Source organism: Narcine bancroftii, chromosome 4, assembly GCF_036971445.1.
Source record: "Narcine bancroftii isolate sNarBan1 chromosome 4, sNarBan1.hap1, whole genome shotgun sequence".
NCBI classification, from domain to species: domain Eukaryota; kingdom Metazoa; phylum Chordata; class Chondrichthyes; order Torpediniformes; family Narcinidae; genus Narcine; species Narcine bancroftii.
Window position 1 is genome coordinate 42,899,282 of NC_091472.1, and position 22,006 is coordinate 42,921,287.

At 40.9% G+C, this 22,006-nt stretch overlaps 1 long non-coding RNA gene across 3 annotated transcripts in view; it reads right to left on the bottom strand.

Moving 5' to 3' along the window:
* Positions 1-22,006, bottom strand: part of LOC138759818 (uncharacterized) — an 86,518-nt gene that overhangs the window by 59,606 nt on the left and 4,906 nt on the right. The window contains exons 3-4 of one of the 3 annotated variants that reach the window (XR_011355117.1): positions 12,647-12,721; positions 7,880-8,096 (exon numbers count right to left, since the gene is read on the bottom strand). This is a non-coding gene — a long non-coding RNA (uncharacterized lncRNA). Of the gene's footprint in view, positions 1-7,879; positions 8,100-12,646; positions 12,722-22,006 lie in introns of those variants that run through there. The other 2 variants (XR_011355115.1, XR_011355116.1) reach the window with 2 other exon arrangements.

The following is a 22,006-nucleotide window of genomic DNA, read 5'->3' on the forward strand; positions in this document are numbered from 1 at the left end:
TGAAGTCCCCTCCACCTCAGTAAGATAAAACTCAGATTGGGTGACCATTTCACAGAACACCTATGCTCTGTTTGTAGGTCAAACTTGAGTTTCCTCCAGTCCACCATTCTCCAACTTTTCCTACAATGACAGATCTATCCTTGGCCTCATTTATTGCCAGGTAAAGGCCAAACTTGAGGAATAACACATCCTGTTTCTCTTACAGCTTAAGATTAATGGCATGAACATTGATGTTTCAAAACTTAGGTAATTCCTACACCAATCTGATTCCTCTATTTTACTTCCTCTCACTTTTCTTTCCCCATCTCCTTTCCTGATGGTTTCTCTTTCTATCTATCTCTCTACCTCACACACCATCTGCCCTATGCTCTATCTGAGCCCCTCCTTTTTCCTCCTTTAAACAGTATTGTAAATGTAATTTCATCTGTTCTTGTCTCAGTATTGATCAAAGGTGATGCCTCAATATGTTGAATAACCATCTCTACCCATGGATGCTCTCTGATCTGTTATTTTCCTCCAGCAATTCTTCGTCTGCTCAAATTTCAGGATCTGCAGTTTTTGTGTTTCTTAATCATAGTCTATATTGGAGTCGTTCATCTACTGGGGAACTGGTCCCAATCCCTTATGAATCATTCTCATATCCCTATATTTATTCCTCCTTCAACTTCTGATCTAATCTATTCTTAAATGATGACCTCATGCCTGTTTCATTTACCTACTCAAGGTATGCTATAGCCATTGGGGCTAACCCTTCTTATGGCCTTTAACCTAAGTCTTGATCATTGATTGGAAAGTATAATTCCACATTCTCTTTAGTATCCCTTCATAATTTTGAAAGTCACCATCAAAGGCTGGCATGGTTAGCGGGGCACTTAGTGCAATACAATTATAGCACCAGCAACTAGGGTTCGAATCAGCTGTTATCTGTAAGGAGCTTGTACTTGCTGTCTGTGGTGATACACCACTCGCCTACTGCGGGGGGGGGGGGGGGGGCGGGGGGGGGAACCTGTGTACCTGCAGAAGAGCACCAGAGGACAAGGCAACACCAGGTCAGCTCTCAATCAGCTGACCTGAATGGACCAAGCCCCACCCGGTCGGCTGCCAACCACCCTCCGGGATATAAGCTAGATCCGACCACTCGAGGTCAGTTTCAGAGCCAGCACAGCTCATGGTCAGCTCTGTGGAAGTTTATGTGGAATAAAGCCTGTTGAACAGACTTTATGTTTTGTGTCTGCTTTTCTGCTCGATAGCGTATCACACTGTCCATGCGGGTTTCCTCCAGGTTCTCTGGGTTCCTCCCACATCGCAAAGATGGATGGGGTTAGTTGGTTACATGGTCACATGGGTGCATTTGGGTAGCAGGGGCTCCTGAGTGGGAAGAGCCTGTTACTGTAAAGTATCTATAAATTAAATTAAATCATAATCTCTTTGAATTGAACAAAAAAGTCTCAATTACTTTTAACTTTGTTTCTTCTCTATTTATGAGAATCATAATGCTATTAATGTATTTTATCCAATTTATTGTTTCTTGCCATAAGAGCCAGGAGCCCTATCCATCCACAATTCTCCAATTTTGACTTATTAAGGTTTAATGAAGATTTGCCATAACTTCTGAACTTAAATTTCATTCCTTTTGCTATATAAGACCATGTTTCTATTCATTTTATAAATGGTCTTATGCACTTGAATTGTTGCTTCTAATATTCATTTTGTTATGGAAACTTGCCAGCTCTGATCACCATTTTTCTCTCCCTCGATTGTTGCCTGGAAGACAGTGCATTTCCAACATGCTCTTTTTTTAAGATTTCTGGAAACTTCTGAACTCCATCTTTCACAATTCCAACATGCTCTTCCCACTCCTTAAGTAATTGGCCTAAATCATGTGTCAACATGATGAGCCAAAAACAGCTGCTGCACCTCAGTCTCCACCCGAAATCAGACAATTCCTTTATTCTCTTTGACTTCCCTCCTTAATGCAACGTAAAACAAGCTTGTTCGTTTCCTCACCTCTCCATGCCTGAGAAAGGGCCACCGACTTGAAAAATTATTCTATCAACGCTGCCTGACTGGCTGAGCATTTTCAACACTTTCTAGATTTATTTTCCTCTTCAGTGGTCTGGTTTTGATTCATAAACTCCACAACTAGTGAAAGTAATTTCCAATCTGTCTATTCCACTAAATATCGTAAAAACTTTATTCAAGTTACATCTTAATATAACCTCAGTTTTGATCACCTCTTTTTACCATTTAACACTTGCACTCCAGAAATATTCTGATAAATTTACTCTGCAAAACCAATATATATTTCTGAAGACATAAAACCCAAAACCTTTCACAGTTATAGAGTGAAACACAAAAGTCTGCAGATATTATGAGTGTAGTAAAAACACACAAATGCTGGAGACACTGAGCAGGACTTCCAGCCGCTGTAGAAGGTAAAGAGATGTAACCAATGTTTAGGGCCTGAGCTCTTTGTTAAAAGCAGGCAGGCACCTAAATAAAAAGGCTGGGGTGATGGAACACAGGCTAATAGGCCAAAGGCGATAATTGGACATGGATAGGAGGACAGGAGAGGAAAGGTGAGAATTGTTCAGGTGAGGGGAGTAGCTCTATGAAAGCAGAGCTGGAGGAGAGGAGATGGGGGACAGAGAGGAAGAGAGAGAGTGAGATTGTGGAAAGGAGGCAGAGATAGGGAAAGAGAGAGACATGGGCTTGTGGGCTGCTAACAGAAACAGGATAAGTCAATGTTAAATGCCATCTGGTTGGAGGGTGTCTAAACAAATTATGAAGCGTTGTTCCTCCAATTTGCAAATTTGTGAGCGGTCTTAGTCTGGCAATACATGTGGCCATAGACAGAGATGACGGCATGAGAAAGGGGCGGGAATTAAAAGGAGTTGTCACTGGGAGATCCCTGCTATTGCAGTGGACAGAACAAAGTACTCTGCAAAGGAATCTACCAGTCTCCAATGTGCAGAGAGCACAATGGGAGCACCAGATTCAGTAGATGACCTTTGCAGATACATATATGAAGCATTTCTTCATGTGAAATGGCTATTTGGAGTGCTGAATGAAGGTGAGGTGATGTGCGATGCTTCCTGCAGTCAGAGGGGTAGTTGCCATGGGGAAATTGGTGGGAAGAGAGGAGTAGATGAGGGAGTCAAAGGAGTGGTCCCTGCAGAAAGTGGAGAGGGGAAGATGTGCCTGGTGATATGATCATATAGCAGGTGGTGGAAATGAGGCAGGATGTTATATTGGATTCAGAGACTGGTGGAGTAATAAGTGAGGACAAGGGGAACCTGCCTTGTTGGATGTGGGGGTAAAGGGGGCCATGGCAGATGTGAGGATAATGGAGGATATGTGGTTGTAGCCTGGGTTGACAGCAGTAGAGGAAAAACCATGTTTTTTGAAGAAGGAGGTTAACTTGGATGATCTTGCATGGAAGACCTCGTCCTGGGAGCAGATACAATGGAAATGGAGAAATTGTGAGAAAGAAATGGAATCCACACATAGATGTGAATGTGAAGAGGTGTAGTTGAGGTAGCTGGGGGAGTTGGTGGGTTTGTAGAAAATGTCTCTCGAGAGTTTGACTCCGAGACAAAGAAAGAGAGATTGAGAAAGGAAGGAGTTTTGTTATGGATGGACCAAGCGAATTTGAGGTCAGGGTGGAAGTTGGCAGAAAAGTGCATGAAGTTAATGTGCTCGCTGTGGGTGCATTAGACAGCCTAATGTAGTTGTCAATGAAGCAGAGAAATTTTTTAGGAGCCTTGTCTGTGGAGGGTTGTAGCATGGATTTTTCCATATAGGCAATAAAAAGTAGGAATAGCTGGAACCCATGACTACACCTTTCACATGGAGGCAGTGAGGCAAGCATTCACTCTGTACAAGGCATGATCAAAGCAAAACTTGCACAACTGCTCTTTAATTCCTACACCCTTATACTGCAGTCCTCCAGAGATGAAGGACAGCATCCATTCTTCTATTTTATTACATTAAAAGGTGTTTAAAGCAAAGAACTATCGGACTTGTCAGCCACAAACGAGCCTGCAGCTGACGTGGACTTTTACCCCCTCCATAAATCTTCGTCCACGAAGCCAAGCCAAAGAATATATAGTCAGTCTATTGCATTTTCTGAAATTCTTTGCCTGAACTTTATACAGGTGTTGATTTTGTACATTATGACAGAGCTTTTTCATAATCTTCGGAATCTGTCTTTCAATATTTTCATGAGTTTCATCGTATAACTGTTACATAGGTACATGTGAATAAAATAGAATTTTGACAAATCTTATAGAATAATACAGATGGTATTGTAACCTATGATACATTAAAAAGAAATTAAAAAAAACACTAAACTACTATTCTACTTATCTAACCCTTCCCTAACAGAGGATATTGGCTTAACATGGACAGACCATTACTGATTATAATAATAAGATAATCAAATAAATTAGAAAATAGTTCATTTTATAAATTTTGAAAATAATTGAGAAAAGACACCATAAAGAAACAAAATTAAGATTAATTTTAGTAGTGAATCGTCTAAATTCTTCCAAAGTCAGACAAGCCATCGTATCGGATAACCATTGAGTATAAATGGGGGGGGGGGACAGCTAATCTTCAGAATCTAATAGCCATTTTTGATTGGAAATTAATCACATTTTTTATAATGATCATTATCTTTGATTTCAAAAAGGCAGATGGATTGAAAGCCGATATCATGGAATGTTCAGGGCAAACGTCTGGCATTTTATGTGAAGTCAAAAATATACATTATTCAAGTCCACTCTAGTCATAAAATTATGCTATTTCATATAAAGGGAAACTTCTACACAATTCTTGACATTTAGAGCTGCTGACAGCATTAATATGTTTGATGTTCTCTTTTGAAGGTCTGCTGGTTCTTTAGCTATTTAGAGGCCTCTTGTGCAGTTCCTTGTGTCAGCCAAGTAACCTCCTCCATATATAAAAAAAACTATTCAACCCTAGGAAGTGGACTGTCTCTTGCCAGTGTCTCATTTAACAGGTTTACAAGCATAAACATAGACTGTCTGTTGCAGTATTTCAATGATTGTTATGCAACAGTCCACTTGAGTCACAGAAGCTGGAGACCAAGTCTTCCTTTCTGCTCTCATCTTGTTCGGATGTGATTCACCATGGAAACTTTCCATCGGCCACTTCAACACACCTGCCTCATTGGAAAATGCAGACAATATGAAACAATTACAACAGCTCACACCACTTGGCGGAATGGATCGCAGGATGCAATTAACTTGAATGTTCATAGTGAGAATATTCATCGTAAGGACCAAGCAAGAACCAGCTGCAGCATCTTAACATAAGCTAACACCCCCTCTGATTGCAATGAAATAATTCTTTCTGATAATCTTCATCAAGAGAATAACAAGCCACAAACTTTGGAGCACATTCTTTGGTGAATAAAACTCAGAATTTATGGAAAATGTGCTAATTTAGCAAATCTTTACTGGAATATCTGAGAAAATTGTCATTGAACTGAAGAACCCCGCTGGACATGCATCAAACTTAGAGTGGATTTCACAACATAAAATGATCCAAAGCATATCCAAATCATCAGTTGTAGCAACACAAAATGTCTGAACAATGACCGACGTAGACTCTTCTGGCATTTGCTCAAGAAGAAGTTTCACAGGGTGTGGTGCGCTGTTAGCCAGAATCAGACACACACAAGATAAAGACTATACAACAGGCTTTAATCCACAAAGACTTCCACAGAGCCAGGGTGGCTGTAGATGCAGTATCTCTGTGTGAGCTTCGGGAGGCCGGCGCAGGCTTATATCCTGGTGGGTGATTGACACCCGACCGGGTGGGGTTTGATCCCTTCAGGCCGACTGATTGACAGCCGGCCAGGTGTTGTCCTGTCCCCTTACTCTCCTGCAGGTACAGGTGTGGCCCCCTGCAGTAGGCTGGTGTACCCCCACACAGGACAATTGATCTGCGATAAACCAAATGCAGGAATGCTTGAGGGCAAGAGTGCAGAGGCTAGAAGAACTCAATGGATCAAGTATCATATGTAGAGCAAATGGTCAATCGACATTTCAGGATGAGACCATATATCAGGACTGGGAGCATAAAGGCAAGGTATTTAGTATTTAAAAATGAGAAGAAGATGGTGAAATTGAGGCTGGTAGGTGATAGGTGGAACTGGATAAGAGAAAATGTTGGGCAAACAAACAGGTAGTACCATGCAGTGGCGACTCTTTGCACGCAGGTCTGACATTCAAGAATTGCTACAGGTCAAACCCACAGCCACAGAAACCGATACACCTGCAAGTGACAATTAAATGTTGAAAAAACCTAGCAATTGACAGAAAGAGCAAATTGTGACAGTCTGCGGGTGATTCACAGGCAGCTGGTGCACAGGCCCTTTCAGAAAGATCCAACCATATGGACATGAAATGAGGGGGGTGGTGGTTAATATAAAAAGCCAGGCCCTGAGGCCTTCACTCCCTACCATCTTCCTGTTTAATGTACAGTCTTTAGAAAATAAACGGGACAAACTCTGAGCAAGATTACAGCTGCAGTAGGATATCAGGGTTTGCTATGTTATGTGTTTTGTCACGAGGTGGGTGAACGAAAGCATTCTGCACACAGCACTGCAGTCGGTGGGCTTCACCTTCCACTGCATAGACCAGACACCAGTGTCAGGTAAAGGCAGAGGCTGTGGAGTTTACCTCATCATCAATTCATCATGGTGCACTAACAAAATGGTTATGTCACAGTCCTATTCCCTTGATCTGGAACATCTGGTGATCAAGTGTCATCCATTCTATCTAGCAATAGAGTTTTCTGCCAATATTGTGGTCGCTATATGGATTCCACCCCAGGCTAACATCAGGCTGGCAAAGGAGACAGGGGTGTAGCTGGGGGGTGGGGGTGGGGAGCAGGGGGAAGAATCGTACCCTCACCTTTTCAACCCCACAATGCCCCCAACCCCATAGCCCTCCCACACCGCACACTTTTGAACTGTGCTGTGAGACCACAGCATCTGCCGCAAATGCCGCCATCTCACAATTCAAGAACAGGCACCACTGAATCCCTCTGCCCACACCAGAGATCCCGATGCCCGACCTTCCTCACTTCCCCAGCCAGTACTTACAATTTTGCCTTGTAGGAGATTCTCCGTCTGCATTTGATTGTGTTCCTGCAACCTACTCCTCATGTGTTATTGGTGACTTTACACTCGGAAAACCATTTTTGTTTTAAATCACATAAAATAAAAGCTAATTAAAAAACAAATCTTTGTTCCTATCTCTGTTTTGTTTTGTTTATGGAGTTGGGTTTTTCTGTTTAAGATAGGAGGGAAGGGAGTCTGAAATTCCCTGATTTCACTCCTGAAAACCATCTCTAAATGTTGGATTATGTCTGTTAATCTCTACACTTGGGCCAGGGCTTCTTGATCTTTTCCCTTCATTATCTAGAAACCTTCATGTTAATCTCTTCGACTCAAAATATTAATTAAATTGAATAGAAATCCTCCAGTAATTAAGATATTACTTCAAATATACTCTAAACTCGGCTTATTTTCCAACTATGAAAAAAGGGAAAATTTTTCTTTAATAAAGTGATCACATATTGATCCCTTGAACCTACCTAAACCCTACACCCCTCCCTCTAAAGAACCCACCAAAAAAATTAATATAGAAAAACCAAATATGAGAAAAATAATTTCTCCAGAAATTCTCCAGAATTCAATATCATATATATATTAACAGCTACTTCGGTAGAGCTACTAAAACAATACACACCCACCAGGTTAGTCAACACAAAACTGTTTTATTTAGAGTTTACAGGCTTCTTTTATATACCTCACATCCTGGGCTCCACGGGACGGGGTGGGACATCAATATGAGCTTGCTGCCGATCCACTGGACCGGCAGGTTTAAATTAAGCACTGTGTGCCTTCCGGCAGGAGATTACGTAAACCAACGTGCCATTACTCAGCACGCAGCATCGCACACATGCGGTCCATTAAATAGGTGAGTATCCAGCTGTCTTATGGCTCCACAGCCCGCAGAAGCACCACGCCGGCGGCAGTTTGCAATACACGCCTGCTCGGCCTGCTACACAGCCACAAAACCATATAAATATAATCTTAAGTAGAATCATATACATATATAAAAAAGTCTCTAAATTAACATTTAACTCATAAATACAGGTATCCCTTTTACAAAGTAGTCTCATATTAATCACTTCATCTTATAATATTCCTTATAGAATAATTAAAGTGAACATAATAAACTGCATTATATATCAATATACTATTCCTTTATATCTATCCAAATTGTCCTTCAATAAATCAAATCTTACTTCTGAGTTACTCCCAAATTCTGTTGAAATCTAAAACACAAGTAAAAGAAACATAAAAAATAAATTCTCCTACTGGCGCTATTTAATATATAGCACCACCCCCTCTATTGTTCGGGGTGCTGTATGTGCCACAGAAAAGCATATGGTCAGAGGCTCCCAGACCTTGATACACCTAACCTCCCAAGTATACATATCTTAAAACAAAGTATTAAGCTTAATAATTAAGTAACACCAATCAATAAAATAAACAAATCCCATTCCCTAAACTTATTAATAAGTAATATCTCCAAAAATTCTACTACTTATTTACAATCTTTTTTCTTGTAATCAAATAATGAAATCTTCAACATTGCAGGATTACAAAATAGAAACATAACTTTTTTTCCCAAAAGGATTTTCTTAACCAAATTGAACTCCCTTCTTTGATTCATTAATAGGCAATGGCTCTACAAATTCTGCTGCTTGTTTACAATCTTTGAAAAATTTATTTTTACCATCAGGTATTGAAATCTTCAGAATAGCTGGGTAATGAAGTGAAAACCTATAGCCTTTTTCCAAAAGGATCTTCTCAACCGAATTGTATTCCCTTCTTCTGGCCAGCAAATTTGTACTAATATCTGGGTAAAATAAATTTTTTGATATTCAAGTGAGTTTTTCTTATTCCCGCTCTTCCAGATGCCAAAGCTTTTTTTCCCCCCCCCTTATCTTGATATTTTGAACATTTAACTACTATAGAGCAGGGTTTTTCATCTGGTTGTGGTTGTGGCCTAAGGGGTCTAGGTGCCCTTTCAATTTCAATGGGACTTTCAAATTTATCCACCCCCAGAACTTTATTTGAATCATATCTTGTTCTCCCTCTTTAAATCCAATATTTTAAAAATTATTTCTTCTTGTATAGTTTCCCAAATTATCATTTTTTCAAAGCATTTCTTCCTTTCAACAGATCCAGTATAACTTCATTTTGCAATTTCCCCACTCTCTCCTGTACATTTTCAACCTTTGCTTCCATTTTGTTAACCTTATAATTTATTTTACCCATATCCTGTATCTTTTCCATATCAGCTGTCAATTTAATATACTTTGTATTCCATATATTTCACTTGAGATCTCAAATATTTTTACTTCTTCATTTACCTCATTTGTTGCAGTATTTCTTTTACAACACCCTCAAGTGAAGGCTCTTTAAATTTACTTCCCTCTATAACTCTTTGCATAACCCCATATTTATCTTGCTCTTATTCTTGAAATAACAATATATCTTCGTGTTTCTTTTTCTTTTTCTTGTTCTGTATCGGTGTCACCATCCCATTTCAGAATGTCTTTCATTTCTGGGCAATTCTGCTCAGTCAACTCTCCCAATTTATTACACATATACTTAATTGCCGACTCATCCTTGCGTAATGACACATCTCTTTCCTGCAGAACGCCATTTTTCCCATTCTTCAGGAAGGACGCCTCCACAGGCATCCCATCTGTTTCAACTCTCCGTCGGGACCTCTTTACAGCTCTAGATCTGGGCTCCTTCTGCAATAGAGGCCTCCCTTCAATTTCTCCGGAGACACCGGCAGACGATCTAGCAACAATTTCTCTCTTATTTGAATACATCTCAAAAGATAAGTATATTATTCCTGCAATGTTTTTACTTTGTTTTACTTTATTTACTTCATTTAATTATTCTTTTTTAAAAATTTCCCTGGAGGGTCAAGATCCCACGTCATATGTCCTCCAAGTCACATGCCCCCTATTCCCACTGTTGGACTTCTGAACAGACAATGAACTAATAGGCACTTCCTCACTTTCTCTTATTTTTTGACAAATTTCTCTTCTTTGCACTATATTTTAAATCTTGAATTTATGGCATTGTTATTGATGGCAATTTTGCTCCTGTCATGCACAATACTGCTGCCACAATAGAATCAATTTTGTAACACACGTTCATGACAATAAACCTGATTCAGAGATGGAACCAAATGGGTGAGAGAAAAGGAAGGATGAAAAAGGGATGCAGGTCTCAACATGAAACAGCAAATTTCTCTTTCGATCGTTTGGGATCCATGGTGAGTTAGCCATTTCTAGAAACAATTGGCTTGATGGTCAGTCAGAGAGCGGTAGTGGAAGGTTGTTCTATAGATTGGAGTGTTGTGACCAGTGGTGTATCACAGGATCGGTGTTGGGTTCATTATTGTTTAACATTTACAAAACTATTTGAACAAGAACTAGTTGACTTGATAAGGACAACTGGCAGACAACACCAAAATTGGTAGCATGGTAGACAGAGAAGAAGGCTATTTAACCTTTTGAACTCTAGCCAATTTTAACCCCGGACGGGGTCTATGCATAAATCTTTACAGTATTAAAGTACAGTATATGCTTGGGTAAAAAGCCAGACATGGAAATCCAGGACATGGATGCACTTGTTGCTAGTCCCAGTAAACTGGGATGGAGTCCAAACAGTTCAGTTTACAGCACAATCTGGATCAACTGGGAAAGTGGGTCAATGAATGTCAAATGCAATGTATCTCTGGAAAGAATGGAGCAAAAAACAAACCATCTGCTGGAGGAAGTGAATGGTCAAAGAAGCATCATTGGGAGACAAAGGATTATCGAGGTTTTGGGTCGGAACTCTTCAGCAAGAACTGAAACATGAATCATTCTTTTTCTTTCACCTGTGTTGCTCATCTTGCTGGTTTCCTCCAATAGATTGTTTTATGCTGTGGATTTTAATTCTGATTTAACAGTACAGGACTCACACAGTAAATGGGGGAGTCCAGGAGAGTGTTATGGGAGAGGTAGACCAATGACTATAGAGGCCACGTTCCCGGAAGGTGGCCACCCAGGTGGAGAGAGTGAAAAATGCTTTCAGCAGATATCCCTTCATTGGGAGTAGTAATGAGTACGTTGGGACATCATGATACAACAGTACAATTCTTTACATGATACAGCAGCCATACTACTTAATTCTAAATCCAATAAATGGTAATACATAAAATATTATGAGATAAGTAAGAACAAATTAAAATAAAGAAGTTATTTAGACAGGTACATAGAGGAGAAATATTTAAAAGAGTATGACACAAATGCATTGAAGTGGATTAGGTAGGCTAACATAGACGAATTGGATTGAAGGGCCTATTGTCATTTCCATATCTCAATTATTCTATTTTAGTTCTATGACTTTTAGTCAGCATGTTAATTATCTTCCTCTCTTCAGAAATGCTGCCTGATCAGAGGAATATATCTACCATATTTTTGTTACTCTTTCAGATTTCAAACTTCTGCAGTCATTTGCTTTTCAGTAGGTCTACATGTGGCAATGTCTTAATAAAGCAGCCTCTATCTTCAAAGACCTCCACCACCTAGGCCATGCTACCATCGGGGAAAAGGTAAAGGAGCCTCAGCGACACAAGGACAGCTTCTTCCCTGCTGTTATCAGATTCATGAATAATCAATGAACCAAAGACACGGCCTCACTTTTCATGCCTTTTTATGGTTATTATTGTTATTTTTATTTTTATAGTAATGTTGTAAGATGGTTAGAATATGAATGTTTGCTCTATGACGCTGCCACAAAAACACTGAATTTCATGACCTGGTCCTGATTCTGAGTCTGAAGTAAAATTCCCCACCATAAGGACAGGACATTATCTCTCTCCAAATACACATGTTCTTATCACTCCCCATTTACAAAGACCATGTTGAACCTATTTCAATGTCTGATGCTAAAGCCACTAAATGAGAAATTTATTTTTTCCCCAAATATTGAGGAGAAGGTTTTTAGATCTTTCATTGCAAGTTTGTATTGAAAATCCATCAACTCAGGTGTTTCTTTTGTGGTAAAAAATATTCTTATCAGAATAAACAGACAAAGGAACAGTTGACCTATTGATCTCTTCACCTGCTCTGCCCTATTAATAAGAATATGGTTGAACTGATTGTCACCACTCCCCCCTCCCTTTGGTAACTTGTTTGAACAAGATTCTGCTTGAATAATATTCAAAGACTCTGAGGAAGTGAATTCCAAATCATTATGAGAGAGAAAAATATAGTCTCTCTCTCTCTCTCTTATCGATAACATCTGAATTTTTCAGTAGAAACTCTTCATTCAAGATGTGGTCATAAGAGGAAATCTTCTTCCATAAGGCCCCTTGGGATTTGAAGTTTCAGTCAAGCCCCTCACTCTTTTTAACCCCAGTGGAATGCATGTTTACTTTCAAGTTAAGTAATAATTGGAGATTATTCAAAACCATCATATTCAGACATAAATTCATTATTTTCTACTGTGGTACCATCCGAAACTCACATTCTCTGTTCAAGAAGCCAGCACTTCAGATCTCTTTACATCGCTAGATTGGATGATGAAAGCACTAGCAAAGACCTGGAATAAAAACAGATAAAACAAGAAATGCTCAAACAAGATGCATCATCTGTGGAGAGAGGGAGAGAGAGAGAGAGAGAGAGACAGAGAGACAGAGAGACAGACAGAGAGAGAGGGAGAGAGAGAGAGAGAGAGAGAGAGAGAGAGAGAGCCAGTGTTGTGCCTCAGGTTGCTGCCCTTTCCTTTGAATTTGGGGGTTTAAAATATCATTAATTTAAAGCTGTAAAGGGGGTGGGGAAAGAGCACAGTGGACAGAAGAGGATGTTTGTGATGGCAAAGGTGGTAATGGAGCTGTTTGAAAGACAGGGGTCAAAATAACAAAAACTGTGTCTGGGGGAAGTGTCAGTTGGAGAAGGTGAATGAAATCCAAGGAATATGAAAATGTGATTGCCAGAAATCTATGACACAAGGCTGGAATGGCCAATTACCAGAAATGGATGAACTGAATGGTGTGTCCTGTCTTTGGCCTTCTACACTGTTCCAACAAAGTAATACTGGTGGTAGAAGAACAGCTGTTCCTCTTCCAACTTGGCACATTACAACTTTTAGCACTCAACAATTAATTCAATAATTTTGGATAAGCAACCATTGTGTCTCATATGTTCAAAAGGAATTTCCTTTATCACTCTTTGGCTGATTTCAGGCTCCATTTGCCTCTTCCTGTTTACATCTCCCCCATACATAGCTTTGTTTCCTGCAAGCTTTTTCCACCACTTGTGTCATTGAATAACTTCTGAACCATCCGTTATACTTCCTGTTTGTTGTCCATGCCTGATTGTTCCTCCCAACCAATTCACAACTTTAAATTTGTTTTATTTCTAATTTCTTCCTGATATGATGAAATTGTTAACTCCATTTCTCTCTCCACAGATGTTACCTGATTTATTAACAGTTTTTTTTTCTTTTTTCTATATTATTTCAGGTTTCCAGCACCTACTATTTTTCACTTGGTGCATTCAAGGCACACTAATGTTTGTGACTTTTACTGTCCATGAACTATGAAGGTAGTTGTTTCATCTTGTATTCGTATGTGTGAGTTCTTAGACAACAAGGTTTGTCAGAAATAAAACTTCTCACACATGAGTCTCTTTAAAACTGATGACACGACAAGCTTTATTTACAAGTCTGCAGAGTTGGACTCAACTGGCTTCTCACCAGTTAAGCCCCGATACATACAGGGCATTGATTTTTATACCTTTTTTGCTTGTCCTTCCCCTCCTCTTTAGCACTGTTTTAATTGGTTAGTTTTTGCAAAATCATTCTAAGTACACTTGCATTTTTAATTATCACGTTCGTTACGTACGCTGCGAACTCTACATACACTAAATTCTGTTTCTCACCCTTCTTATCAATCTTTTGTCTCCTGCATGTCTCTCACTATGACCATGAAAAGATATGTTTAAAAAAAACGTATCCAGCTGAACTTTTTGTCCTTGGCTGCTAGTAAGCTCCCTGTCCGTTCTGGCTTCCCTTTTTATGATTAATCATCACATTTTAACTTAAGCCATTTTAACCTAAATTCTCTATCTCTAACAAGGTTCTTCACTTTAAAGTTGTTGTAAACAGCAACATGAGGCATGCCATGATGGTGCAAGTTTCCATTACTGTGTGTCATCCCCTGCTGGCAGCCATGCTTAATCAAATAGTAAGCCATTGCTAGTTGCATTGCAACCATGATCATTATCATTACATCGCCCTTTCTTAAAACAAAAGTAGCTTATTTTTAACTAACAAGTTTTCTTTGTATAGCTCTGCAATTTTAACTTTAACACCAACAAATTACATTTTCATTATTATAGACATTGTTAGTATTTTTAAAATTTGTTTTGTGTGTTCACATTTACATACACTAAAACTTGAAGAGTAAATATGATAACACTACTTTATTCTATCTTAGGAGAACTCAGGTATCTTGATGATTGTTCTTGAATTTGAGTTGTTGCCTCAGACAATGTCTTCTCAGCTGTGCATTCAGCTTGTTCAACAGTATCCGTCTTTCTATCTACTGTGGCTGGTCGAATTTGAAGGTCTCGATGATTTATTTGCAGAACAGCACCTTCATCTGACTGAATGGCGTATGATCTTGGTTGGACTTCACTAAGGACAATTCCCTTTTGCGTCCATAAGTTTGTTTTGTCTTTTAGCCTTACTTGGTCACCATTGTAGAGATCTGGTAGGTTTTTTGTTCCTCCGTCAAAATAATACTTCTGCTTTTCTTTCTTTTGTTCTTTGAATTTCCTCACTTTCTCCCCCTCTTTTGTTTTAGGAGGTTCTCCTGGATGGGTAAATTTGATCTTAGCCTATGTCTCATAAGGAGTTGTGCAGGTGACATATCACACTCGAGCATTGTGTTGTGCAGTATGCTCTGGAAGAAGTTTGTTCCACTCTCTTATTCCTTGTTAATCAGTCTCTTCACTATATGCACTGATTTTTCCACTATACCACTGGACTGTGGAAAATTAGGAATTGACATGATGTGAACAGAGCCCCACTCTTTGGCAAACTGTTGGAACTTTAAATTGCAAAACTTGCCATGCCATGCCTGGAGAATATGGCTTTCATACCTGTTATTACAGCATCTGCAGTGGTGGTGTTCAGTCTACACATCTCTGGATACAGGGAGTAAGAGTCTGTGACTACAAGATAGCCCTTCCCTTCACATACTTATAGGTCAGCACCTACCTTTTGGTAAGGTCTGTATAGTGCTGGGTGTGGCTTTAGTGGTTCTGCAGGATTGCTTGCTTGACATTTTGGCATATTGATCAGTTTGACAGTTCATTTGTTATATTGTTGTTGATTCTTGTCCAGTACATCACCTCTCGTGCTCTTTTCTTACACTTTTTGTTTCTGAGATGTTCTCCATGGATCCTTCTTAGCATCTCTTTGAGATAAAGAATTGGTTTCCTTTGTAGATGATGTCTTCAACCACTGATAGTTCTGCCCTGCAGTTCCAGTACTCTGCAATGTCAGGTGAGCAGTCCTGCTTCATGTTGGGCCATCCATCCAAGATGTTTTCTCACAGGTGTCTCAGAATTTCATCTTTGTTTGTCTCTGACTTTATGAGCTCTATTTTTGCATCTGATATGGTCAGTGCACTTGTGATCATGTCCACGAAGGCACTCACATCTTCATCCATTTTGGTGTGTGCAGGCTCTCTCATGTCAACAGCTCTAGCCAATGTGTTTGCTGAGAACATTAGCTTCCCGGTGTGTACACCACATTAAATATATAGTGTTGCAGCCTAATCATCATTCTTTGTTTTCTTAGTGGACATTCATTTAATGGCTTTTGGAATAATGCAAACAAGGGCTTATGGTTGGTCTCTATACTGATTGTTTGTCCTGAGACAAACTGATGAAATCTTTCACAGGCATATGTGATGCTGAACAGCTCCTTTTCAATTTGAGTGTATCGTATCTCCCCATCTGTCATTGAGCGTGATGCATACGCAATGGGTTGCCAGTCGTCATGTTTTTGCAGAAGAACTGCACCGAGCCCACTATGTGATTCATCTGATGATATCTTGATGGGTCTCACTGGGTCATAAAACCTCAGAACTGGTTCCTCTGTGAGCAGTTTCTTTAGTTCGCTCCATGACTTTTCATGCGTATGAATCAACTCCCATTCAATGTTCTTTTCTGTTAGACTTCTCAATGGAGCCATTTTTTCTGAGAGGTTGGATATGAATTTAACCATATAGTTGATCATTCCATTAAACCTCTGTAATGTGGCCTTGGCATGTCCCCAATGGCAGACACCTTTCTGGGATCTGGTCTGATGCCCTCACTGCCAATAATGTCTCCTACATATGTTAGTTCTGTCACCCCGAGATGCCATTTCTCTCTATTATGCTTCAGGTTTGCTTTCCTTGTTGCTTCCAGTCCTTTCCTTATTCTGTCATCATGCTCCTTTCTTGTGGTTCCCCAGACTATGATGCCATCCATTGAGGTATCAATTCTGTCCAGGTGCTCATAGACCATATGGATAATTTTGTGATACATTTCATGAGCTGAGGCAATTCCCAATGGTGACCTTAGGAATCTGTATCTGCCAAATGGACTATTGAACATGCACAGTCTTCAACTTGCTTCATCCAATTTTAACTGCCAAAATCCTGATGATGCATCTAACCTGCTGAAAAACTTTGCATTTGCAAACTGTGACATGATTTTTTCATGCATTGGAAGTTTAAAGTGTTCTCTCTTATTGCTCTGTTTAGATCTCTTGGATCCAAGCAAATTCTAAGCTTTTTGTTCACAACAATGAGTGAACTCACCCACTCCGTTGGCTCATCTATCTTGTGAATCACATTCAGGCTTTCCATCCTGTCCAACTCTACTTTTAGTTGCTTTTGAAGTGCAAATGGAACTTTTCTGCATGAATGTATTTTCAGTGGCACATGTTTATCCACTCTGATCATGTGTTCTCCTGGGAGGCAGCCTAGACCCTGAAATAGGTCATTGTATTCTTTCACAAGTTTATCATAGACTATCTCTCCTTTGTTTTCCACTACAAGGACTTTTTTTAGCAGATTGTTTCTCACAGACAGCTTAACCTAGTATGGCCTGTACATCCTTTGGTACCACGATCCTCTTTGTCCTTGTGTTTCACTTTGACCATGCATTCTCCTTGCACTGGTATATCGGTACATGAATATCCTGTCACCTTCACTTTTGTTCCATACATCTTTGGTCCTGGTATAATTTTCTTAAAATCATTCTCTGATGTTACATTAATTTGTGCTTCAGTATCCAATTTAACTGAAATGTTTATGTCATTCACTTTTAATCTCAACATCTAATCTCTGATTTCTTTCTTGTTTTCTGTCACAACATCTACATAGAATTTTTCTATCTCCTTTTCATCTACTGCATGAACTTTGCTTTCTTGCACTTGGTTCCTACAGCAACGGGCATAAAGGTTGCAGTTGTTGCACATATAGCATGTTTTACCATATGCTGGACACTTTTTTGATAGGTGTTGTGCACCGCATGCACGACATGGCTTTCGATTTTTCCTTTCATTTTTGTTCACTTGTATGAGCCCAGAGGACTCTAAAACCCAGCAGCAATAGATATTCACCAAGACAAATGGTTACTTAAACAAAAGTTGTTTTTAATTATCTTTAAACATGAAAACAGAATCACACTTTAACTTATTGACTTAACTAACCTAACTTAACCTGCTTCTAATTCTAAGTGCATGTGTATGCCATGTGTGTACAAGCTCAGAAAAGTTATTTGGTTCACAATCTAAGCTCATTTATCATTCCTCCAAGTTCACTGGTTGTAGGCAATTCCTATACTGTGCACAGAATTTAACATTTATAAAGTTCACTTGGCTTTGGTGGTTGAAAGGTAAATGGTTACCGCTCAGGAAGGTTCTTGTCGGTTTTCAGAGAGAGATTTGTTGTTCCAGGACACCCACAACTGATTTACTTCCATCGGCCACTTCAGTGTCTTGTTGATGAAACTTGCCTCCTTCAGTCTTCTCCAGATGTTATCCTCCTTCTTTCAGGTCACCACAGAGTGCCTTTTTGTTTCTCTTATTCCAAGTAAAACATTAGACAGCCAGCCCTCTCCTCTTGCATGAACCACAAGGGCTTTGACCAGGCTGAAATAAGCACTCACATCCCGCCCTTCAAAATAGGCTTGTCCCGCTCTAATTCCAGTTGCTCCTGTTGACTGTAAAACTGTAGACCTGATCTCTGTGTGTGTGTGTGTGTGTGTGTGTGTGTGTGTGTGTGTGTGTGTCTGTCTGTCTGTCTGTCTGTCTGTCTGTCTGTCTGTCTGTCTGTCTGTCTCTCTCTCTCTCTCACACACACACACACACACACACACACACACAAAGCCTGTTTGACTCTCTTTGCTTGCAGAACCACATGACCCTCTTAGAACAGCAAGTTCCCCTCCAGACAGTATGCAGCGGTTGCATTTTCGTAAACAACTGTCCATTAGTGAAGTCTTGGGCACTCTCCAAAGCTTTTGCAAAGGCTCTGAAGCCCTGACATGTCCAGCATTAACAGAGCTCCAGTATTTTAAATAAGATCAATTTTAAAGTGTTTGAATGTGGCCTACACTAACAACCCTGCCACAACTTATCTCCCAAAAACATATCTATATTCTGTCCCACACTGGCCATGCCTCTATTTCAACTTTGGCACAATTTTTGTTAAATGTTTTATGTCTCCATCCACATTGCAGATAATTTTACTGAACAACTCTTTTGTCTTCAATTTTACAGTTTCTGTAGCCCTACAGAGTGCTATGGTTTTTTCCAGGTCTATATTTGGATCTCTTAGCACTCATTGCCTTAGACTATTATCTGGAATGTGACATACAAGTCTGTCTTTTACCAAATTTATACGTTTTTCTTCTGTTTCTCAATTCATCACATACTGATCAATACTTCTGTTTTCTGTACACAGGTGAAAAGTCTGTGCCTCTCAAACATAACGTTACATTTCGGTATGCAGTATGCCTCAAACTGTTCCATTATTTTTTCCAGTTTCATGTTGTCTCCTTCAGCAGCAAATGTGAAGTTATTATACACCTCCTGGATTTCATCACCCATGACATGTAAGAAAAGTGATGCTTCCACTTTATCCCTTTTCTCATCAGTTCCATCTGCCACTAAATACAACCCAAAATGCTGTTTAAATCTGTTCCAATTTTCAACCACATTACCTGTCCGCTGAAGTTACGCTGGTGGATGTAATCCTTCCATTTTACACTTTGTTTCTTTCTCTTTACTGATCAGTTACTGACTTTAGATTTTACCTTTTAAAATACTTCCTTTCAATTTCCTTCATCCCACTTTGGGACCATGTTTCATCTTGTACTCGTATCTGTGAGTTCTTAAACAATACACGGATGAAGGAAAAGGTTCTTTACTTTCTTCTTCTTTGGCTTCTTTGGCTTGGCTTCGCGGACGAAGATTTATGGAGGGGGTAAAAAGTCCACGTCAGCTGCAGGCTCGTTTGTGGCTGACAAGTCCGATGCGGGACAGGCAGACACGGTTGCAGCGGTTGCAGGGGAAAATTGGTTAGTTGGGGTTGGGTGTTGGGTTTTTCCTCCTTTGCCTTTTGTCAGTGAGGTGGGCTCTGCGGTCTTCTTCAAAGGAGGTTGCTGCCCGCCAAACTGTGAGGCGCCAAGATGCACGGTTTGAGGCGTTATCAGCCCACTGGCGGTGGTCAATGTGGCAGGCACCAAGAGATTTCTTTAGGCAGTCCTTGTACCTTTTCTTTGGTGCACCCCTGTCACGGTGGCCAGTGGAGAGCTCGCCATATAATACGATCTTGGGAAGGCGATGGTCCTCCATTCTGGAGACGTGACCCATCCAGCGCAGCTGGATCTTCAGCAGCGTGGACTCGATGCTGTCGACCTCTGCCATCTCGAGTACTTCGACGTCAGGGATGAAAACGCTCCAATGGATGTTGAGGATGGAGCGGAGACAACGCTGGTGGAAGCATTCTAGGAGCCGTAGGTGGTGCCGGTAGAGGACCCATGATTCGGAGCCGAACAGGAGTGTGGGTATGACAACGGCTCTGTATACGCTTATCTTTGTGAGGTTTTTCAGTTGGTTGTTTTTCCAGACTCTTTTGTGTAGTCTTCCAAAGGCGCTATTTGCCTTGGCGAGTCTGTTGTCTATCTCATTGTCGATCCTTGCATCTGATGAAATGGTGCAGCCGAGATAGGTAAACTGGTTGACCGTTTTGAGTTTTGTGTGCCCGATGGAGATGTGGGGGGGCTGGTAGTCATGGTGAGGAGCTGGCTGATGGAGGACCTCCGTTTTCTTCAGGCTGACTTCCAGGCCAAACATTTTGGCAGTTTCAGCAAAGCAGGACATCAAGCGCTGAAGAGCTGGCTCTGAATGGGCAACTAAAGCGGCATCGTCTGCAAAGAGTAGTTCACGGACAAGTTTCTCTTGTGTCTTGGTGTGAGCTTGCAGGCGCCTCAGATTGAAGAGACTGCCATCCGTGCGGTACCGGATGTAAACAGCGTCTTCATTGTTGGGGTCTTTCATGGCTTGGTTCAGCATCATGCTGAAGAAGATTGAAAAGAGGGTTGGTGCGAGAACACAGCCTTGCTTCACGCCATTGTTAATGGAGAAGGGTTCAGAGAGCTCATTGCTGTATCTGACCCGACCTTGTTGGTTTTCGTGCAGTTGGATAATCATGTTGAGGAACTTTGGGGGACATCCGATGCGCTCTAGTATTTGCCAAAGCCCTTTCCTGCTCACGGTGTCGAAGGCTTTGGTGAGGTCAACAAAGGTGATGTAGAATTCTTTGTTTTGTTCTCTGCACTTTTCTTGGAGCTGTCTGAGGGCAAAGACCATGTCAGTAGTTCCTCTGTTTGCGCGAAAGCCGCACTGTGATTCTGGGAGAATATTCTCGGCGACACTAGGTATTATTCTATTTAGTAGAATCCTAGCGAAGATTTTGCCTGCAATGGAGAGCAACGTGATTCCCCTGTAGTTTGAGCAGTCTGATTTCTCGCCTTTGTTTTTGTACAGGGTGATGATGGTGGCATCACGAAGATCCTGAGGCAGTTTTCCTTGGTCCCAACTAAGCTTGAAAAACTCATGCAGTTTGGCATGCAGAGTTTTGCCGCCAGCCTTCCAGACCTCTGGGGGGATTCCATCCATACCTGCTGCTTTGCCACTTTTCAGTTGTTCGATTGCCTTATATGTCTCATCCAGGGTGAGAACCTCATCCAGCTCTAGCCTTAGGGGCTGTTGAGGGAGCTGGAGCAGGGCGGAATCTTGGACTGAGCGGTTGGCACTGAAAAGAGATTGGAAGTGTTCTGACCATCGGTTGAGGATGGAGATCTTGTCGCTGAGGAGGACTTTGCCGTCTGATCTGCGCAGCGGGCTTTGGACTTGGGGTGAGGGGCCGTACACAGCCTTTAGAGCCTCGTAGAAACCCCTGAAGTCGCCAATGTCCGCGCTGAGCTGGGTTCGTTTGGCGAGGCTAGTCCACCACTCATTTTGGATCTCCCGGAGTTTGCGCTGAAGATGGCTGCATGCGCGACGGAAGGCTTGTTTCTTCTCTGGACAGGACGGCTTTGTAAGGTGAGCCTGGTGGGCAGCTCGCTTCTTTGCCAGCAGCTCCTGGATTTCCTGGCTGTTTTCGTCAAACCAGTCCTTGTTTTTCCTGGAGGAGAAGCCCAGTACCTCTTCAGTGGATTGCAGTATGGTAGTCTTCAACTGATCCCAGAGGGTTTCAGGGGACTGGTCCGTGAGGCGGGTTGCATCGTCGAGCTTTGCTTTGAGGTTTGCCTGGTC